We start from the raw sequence: 6,328 nt of genomic DNA, 5'->3' as shown, positions 1-6,328 counted from the left end.
TTCATACATGCAAACAGTCTGCTACAGCTATAGCCAGCTATTTGCAGACCAGGCAGTAGAAGCCAAGTTACAGATGTATTTGCTTTCTGGGTAATTGCCTCCTCTTGGAGTTTATGAGCCATAAATGCCACTATAACATGGCTAATTAAAGTCTAAAGTGCCCATAATTAATAAATCTACCTTTCCTTAGAAACCTTGTCTCACATACCTATAGCAGATTCTTAATAACTTTTGTCTATATTAATCCACTTACCATCCTTGCTAGTATGAAATACCATTATAGAAAAAGAAGTTAGATTTTACTATTCTTGCTACACTAAACCTCTGTATGGTTTATCTATGACTGTGGACAAAAGTTTCCATCTTATCCTTGCTGATTATATTCCCTCAGGCTCACAAACTGTCTTCTGCTTCCAGTCAGTGCAATTATTTAAGTTATCCTCTTGTTAATGAGACTGGGAGTGAACACGCTGTTCAGATGCTGTCTCCTGGGGCTCATCCTGTACTTTTGCAGTCTGTCTTAGGCCTACCTGGCTGGATAATGAGGGAGGGATGAGTAAGACAGATCACTTGTCTGAAATGGGAAACCATCTCAAGCCAAAGCAGAGCCATTTCAGTCAGACTTAGATCTTTCAGAACGCTTCTTTCCAGTCAAAGTAACACCTTATTTGAAGATAAACAATACATTTAATTTATAGTAAACTGAATTCCCAATTAAAATGTTATTTCAGTAAATGAAACATCTTAATTTTAATGAAGTATCTTAGATTTTCCTAGCTGCTTCATTTAACTTCTTGTTTCATATAAGTTATTTAAAGACTAACAGGTGTGGAAAAAGTGAAGTGGTAAGCTTTTTCCTTTCCTAAGAGAAAATGAGCAAGATAGGTCCATGGAATCAAGAAATACTCTGAAACTATGTCTAAACTGAAGACACATAGGACCAGCTTCAGATTCCAAGCCTGACTGTGTCCTGAGATTATACCAGGCATCTGTTCAAGGGACATAGGTCTACCAGTGCATCTCCTTCCTGCATGCCATGTTGTCAGTGGGAAAAACAGAAAGAAACCACAACATATTCCAGACTCATCCTTGATACGGAGAAACTGGAGCTGTGACTCCAGGACAAGATGATATTCACGCATACTGTGATTTAGATGTGTCCTTAACTTACCCGAGTGGTGGTTTCTTAATTTCTCCCCTGGCAAACTAGATGCCAAAGGTCCATTTGACCTGAGAAGGAGCTTTCTCTCCATCTGTGTAGGTAGGCTCACTCACAAAGATAGCTCTCTCTGGCAATGTACAGTGGCTGTCTTTGGCCAGGTCTTCTAAGCCCATTAAGCAGCAGTTACGTAAGGTAGGAAGAAAGCATTTGTACCACCTTAAATTTACAGGAGATATAAATAATCTTGGATACTGCAGAAACATTGCATCCCTGTGAGCCCCCCCTCCACCCTGGAAGGGACAGCAGCCCATGGAAGACCTGTGACAGAGCAGAGGAAAAGATCAAAATGGAAGGAAGAGCAGAGAGAAACCACTACATCCTGACCATAACATCCTCCCCACTCCACACTGCTTCACTGGCATCCTTGCTGAAGGGACTGAGTGTAACCGGTGGTGGTAATAAGGAGAGGAGTCTGGAGTGAAGTTGATCCTGGGAAAGGGGAGGGAGAAAGGTCTCTTCCCTATGTGTGTTAATGTTTGTCTTTTTTCTTCATATATTACCAATTAAATATATGTAACTTGGCAGTAAATTAAATTCATTTTCCCCAGGTAGTCTGGTTTTCCCACAATGGCAATTGGTAAGTGGTCCCCTTGTCTTCAGCTCAACCCCCAACCTTTCTCTTTCCTTCTCCTTTTTCCTTGCATCCTGCTGAGGGAGTTCTGCTTCTGGCTGGGGAGAACCCATCTCATACAGCAGAGAAGCTGGGACAATGCCTGCAAGCAACATCTGGTTTTATAGGAGGGAAAACATTGAAGGCGGGTGATGAAAGTGAAAATTATGATATCTCAGTCCTACATTGCATTCTCAATTACACTCCAGTTTTGCACTGAAATAAATGAAATTACCCCGTTAACAGAGCTAATCTGAAGGAAGCATATGGCCTCAGGTTCTCAACATAGAGCAAATAAAGAGCTATTACTTAAGCTATGCTATGGGGCCTATGCACTCTCTCCCACTTGACTTGAGCAACAACAGTCCCAGTAAGCATATATAATTGGATCACGTTCAAATACAGAATTATGCTGTATAATGATTTCTGTATAAACACTAATTATTTCTAACCAACAGGTGTAGGCATGATAATAACCTTTGAAATTGCTGGATTTAGTGAATTCTGAAGGTTGACTTGCAAATGGAACTGATCAGTTAAAAAAAACAGACTGCAGAGAAAGCACTGCTTCACTGAATGATCAAGTTATATTCTTTCTACTGAGACAAAAGGGACAGGCTGTAACTTTAGTCCCTAAAATCCTTTCCTCCCTTATTCTAGGTTTCTAATCTAACAGCTTTTTCCCCTGCAATTAAAACAGACCACATCTTGTAAAATTCATCCTCTTACTCGTATACATGGTCTACTTCTGTGTCTGACGATGTTAGTATGCCTGAGGGTTTCCTGGCAAACAAGCCCACATTTTGCTGGTGCTCATGTGTCAAACCTATACATATTCTGGGTAGCACTTGATAGCAGAGCAAGTACAGGAGTCATGCAAGACTTGGCCCATATAAAACTCAACTTGTGCAATCAACTATTCAGATTGCAGAGGTTCTGAGGAGAGAAAATCTAATATTTCACTGGCAAGAGATGGTAGTTCAGCTTCTAGGGTCCCATGATTTTTTGTGCGAAGATGAGTCTGGGCATGTCCATAGGCCCCTGGCTGACCTGGGGAAAAGAGCCTTCGTAACCCCATACGCTTTTTTTTTTTTTTGCACTTCCTGTGGCATTTGTCTATGCATCCAGGCTCCCTTCTCAGTGCAGTCCCATTTATAGCAGGCAGCTTTAACTTGCCAGTATTGTAGATTCTTTCCTTCACTGCTTTATGTAGCTGGACCAGGTGTTTTAAATGACTTTTGAAACTCAGCAGCAAAGCCCTGGATGTTCTCTCTGGTTCTTTGGTAGATGTCTGCCTCAGGGGTAGGATTTTATTTCCCAGTGTGTTCCCAGTTCACTTTGGATTGCAAAGGGCCTGAAGATGGCAGGGCTAGGTTAGTACAAATTTGGCTTCCCACATGTCGCTACCAATCACAATGTTCAATTTTGCTCCTGCTCTTAGAATGTGCGATCCAAGCCTGCATGTTAACTGCTATCTTGCTGACATCCTAAAGAATATTATAGAGCACAGGTATTCTATTGCTGAAATAAAGGCTCAGTGATAGCTCTCCTACAGTGCTATGAATAGCTGTGAATACTCTTAGGGACACACTTCAAAAGAAGGTATCAGCCAGTGCTACACCCTGGGCTAAATGCAGCTCCTTTGTGGTGTCACTTCAATAATAAACAAACACATGAAAATTATTATTAGAATTATTAGAAACAGAAAAAACCGTGGTGTCCAGATCCATGAGTTGATATGAAAAGACAATGCTGAGAAGAACCATCTTGCCTCTTTCAAGAACATCAGCTTGTCTTAATTTCAGAATTTACCTGGACATGGGATCTGAAGCAATGTGTGTGTGAAAAAAGGCAGGAAGCACAGAGGAGGGTTACTGCAGCTGAGTGCGCAGCAAGGCGAAGGGGGTAGGGTCCTGTGCATCTCTATGTTTTATTTTTGATGCTTTTGGTTTCTCAAAGTTTGGTCAGCTATGCTAGACAGTCTTTGTGCTGTGTTAAGGGTGAGAAGAGGAGACAGAGGACAATCAGGGAATACTCCTAGAGATGAGATACTTCACAGAAATTCATGCACAACCAAATTCAGCATAGCTGCAACCCAGTCAGAGGGCTATATAAGAAAGAACTGGAGAGGAGGCACTGGCAGTAGAAATATGCAAGGAACAGGAGACTGCCCAAAGCCATTCCAGGGTCCTTTGAGAGACTCTTGGAGATTGCCTAGAGGATACCATTCTAGAACGTCATATGCACCTCAATAATCCTGTGTCATATCCAAAAACTCTATGTGCAAATGTGTAGACAGCTGAATTCAGCTCCAAAGCTTCCTGAAGTAGGAAGGCAAAGACTGAGGAAAAGAAAGAGTGAAAGAGCAATTGGTGGAATAGGAAGGAAGAAGCAGTTGCATCAGGTTTGCAATACTTTGTTGGTTTGTTACCTGAAGTGCAGGAAGGTACTGCATGTGGTTTTTATAATAGTGAACTCAGACTTCTATGTGTGCTTCATGTGTATATGCAAATTATATACACCATTACCTGCTAAATAGCTCAAAAACATTTGCAGTCCTATTTGAGCAGTCTAATGAGTATGCAAGTGTGCATGAAAGTGATGGGATGTACTTCTCCATATTTCACAGGTGGAATGACTTTCTCCAGTCCCAGATTTCATAAGACTTTCACTCACCTGAGCAATGTCTGGCTTCTGCCCTGCTACTGATATAATGGTTTTGGGGATTTAGTCCTAATTTTTGGAAAATAATAAAATACCTCTGTCTAGCCTGAAGTTTAGTTATTTTGATCAAATCCTAATTCACAGCTAGGCTTTGGAGGCTGAGTAGAGCTTCTATCAGCAAATACTACCATCTCAGAAGTACTTCAGGCTATGTATAGGGCCTATAAATGCTTCAAGTTCTCAGAGAGAGATTTTTTTTTTAATTATTATAATTTATTTAGAACTCTCTCATATTTCCCAGCCTTCAGAAAGTATGAAAGTATGTTACATACTTTTGAAGTCTTTCTTCTAAAATATAGTTAGCATATAAAAAGCAACTAAATTATAAACAGTATGCACCCGTAACATTAGCTAATTTTAAATGTAATCAGAATACTCCATGTAAGAAAGATATCATAAAGGAGCACATTTAAGGAATGAGAATCAGTCTGGAAATGGTATGTGAACCTTTTAGATTAAAAATAATTCTACTCACAAATGAGAAAGAAAATGCATACACTGCATACCAGGAATCAAACCTGGCCATGAACTGGTGGTATCTGACATTTCCATCTTCATCAAGGGGGATTCTGTCAAGTAGCAGCACAAATTCTTCATCAGTAATCTCCACACCAAACCTGAAACAAACAGCAGTTAGCAGCACTTGCTTGGGGAGTTCACATTTGGGTCAACAGTACCCACAATACCCGGAGCATATGGCTGCCATTAACTCTTTGTTACTGCTTCGGTCCTCAAGATCAAGAGCACCACGTGAATATCAGAGGTTAATCAGGGTTTTGATCGCTTCAGCTTTCTCAAAGAAAGAAATTCTACCCTAGAATCCCTGCATTGGTGGGGCACAGAAATAGAAATACTAGCATATTGAGTGGTGTGCAATTGTCCTCTATAAAAAGTTATTCATTACACTAAAACACTGGTATTGCTTAAACTAGTTAACTCTGAAAGGCTTTTCATTTGGACTGTTTAGCATGAAAGAAAATGTAGAGAAAAACTGTCTTTTCGGGGAAACAGACTTAATGCTTTTGGAAAGCATTTCATAATGGCTTTAAGGACATTTTGCATACAAATATTTAAAAGTGTCAGTGTTTATTCATCAGCAAGAAAGTGTTTTCACCTCCCCAGAACAATCAAAACATAATCCTTGAAATACTGACATAAACAGGAATGACTTAATAATAAAGAACAAGGCATTCATTCATCATTTGGCAAAGCTGATTAAACTCGGCTGACTTTTGGGGGGATATATTCCTTGGCAAGGCAATGAAAGTGTATACAAAGCATAATATTTATTTGTTGTTTTGGTTTCCTCCTCATGCTTTTCCATTTACATAACTCAAGAAACCTTTCTGTTAGAGTGGCCTTTGTCCTTAATTATTTTGGGGATTTTTGACTCAGAGTTTTGGAGCACAGAGAATGGCTCATTCTGTAGAATCCTTTACCCTGCTTTATCTCTGAGGAAGTCTGCTGAGGAGGGCAGATACAGCTGCTTTTGCATGTGCCCTCAGCTGACAGTATCTTATTTTACTGGCTTTCAGCTTCACGTATCTACGTTACTTTTCATTTAGACACGTGCGTTCAGTGAAGCTTGAGTTCTGCCAAAACCACAAAGAAACAATGTAAACCTGTAGCATTTTCCCCCGCCTGTGAAGAATATAAAACCTAGCCTGGCTGGGGACTGCCAGCAAGAACAACATTTCAGGAATCCATATCTGTTCTAGGGCTAAACACTGTTGCAAGGGTCATTTGAAGACTAGCTCTCTGCATACATGATA

At 40.2% G+C, this 6,328-nt stretch overlaps 1 long non-coding RNA gene across 1 annotated transcript in view; it reads right to left on the bottom strand.

The window, feature by feature from the left end:
- The window catches only part of LOC130605111 (uncharacterized), a 32,223-nt gene that overhangs the window by 6,253 nt on the left and 19,642 nt on the right, over positions 1 to 6,328 (bottom strand). Inside the window, exon 2 of the long non-coding RNA XR_008973616.1 lies at positions 5,063 to 5,173. This is a non-coding gene — a long non-coding RNA (uncharacterized LOC130605111). The remainder of the gene's footprint in view (positions 1 to 5,062; positions 5,174 to 6,328) is intronic.

The sequence above is a fragment of the Pezoporus wallicus genome, unplaced genomic scaffold (assembly GCF_028554395.1).
Source record: "Pezoporus wallicus isolate ANWC-B61680 ecotype Strahan unplaced genomic scaffold, APGP_CSIRO_Pwel_v1 contig_5552, whole genome shotgun sequence".
NCBI classification, from domain to species: domain Eukaryota; kingdom Metazoa; phylum Chordata; class Aves; order Psittaciformes; family Psittacidae; genus Pezoporus; species Pezoporus wallicus.
Note: the sequence above shows the minus strand (reverse complement) of the source record. Positions and strands in the feature narration are given on the sequence as shown.